General features: G+C 44.8%; 1 protein-coding gene across 4 annotated transcripts in view; it reads left to right on the forward strand.

Moving 5' to 3' along the window:
• The window catches only part of LOC108755450 (netrin receptor UNC5C-like), a 34,977-nt gene that overhangs the window by 11,601 nt on the left and 23,019 nt on the right, over positions 1-357 (forward strand). The window lies entirely within an intron of this gene.

Below are 357 nucleotides of genomic sequence, written 5' to 3' on the forward strand. Positions count from 1 at the left end.
CTTGCTCTTAGACTCGTCGACATATACATTTTACGCGTATTCCTTCTTTTCGTGATCGATTACGCGAGGCAATGGACAACGAATGCACCTTATGCGCGACAGAGAGAGGTAACGCAAACGAGCCTCGGTAAGTAGCGTACTTACAATGAGATGGCGGCGTGACGAGCTACTTGAAAATATCATCCGACAACGCTCTGGATCGCAATACTCGGAACGAGACGTAATACACCATGACTCGGGTATTTCACTAACGATCGCGGGCGGGAAACAGAGGCATGCATTTTACGAGAGGTAGAGGCACGGAAGGAAGCTCGAGTATTGTAGCTAAAAGTATATAAATATATATATATATATATA

This window comes from Trachymyrmex septentrionalis, unplaced genomic scaffold (genome assembly GCF_001594115.1).
Source record: "Trachymyrmex septentrionalis isolate Tsep2-gDNA-1 unplaced genomic scaffold, Tsep1.0 scaffold87, whole genome shotgun sequence".
Classification (NCBI taxonomy): Eukaryota; Metazoa; Arthropoda; class Insecta; order Hymenoptera; family Formicidae; genus Trachymyrmex; species Trachymyrmex septentrionalis.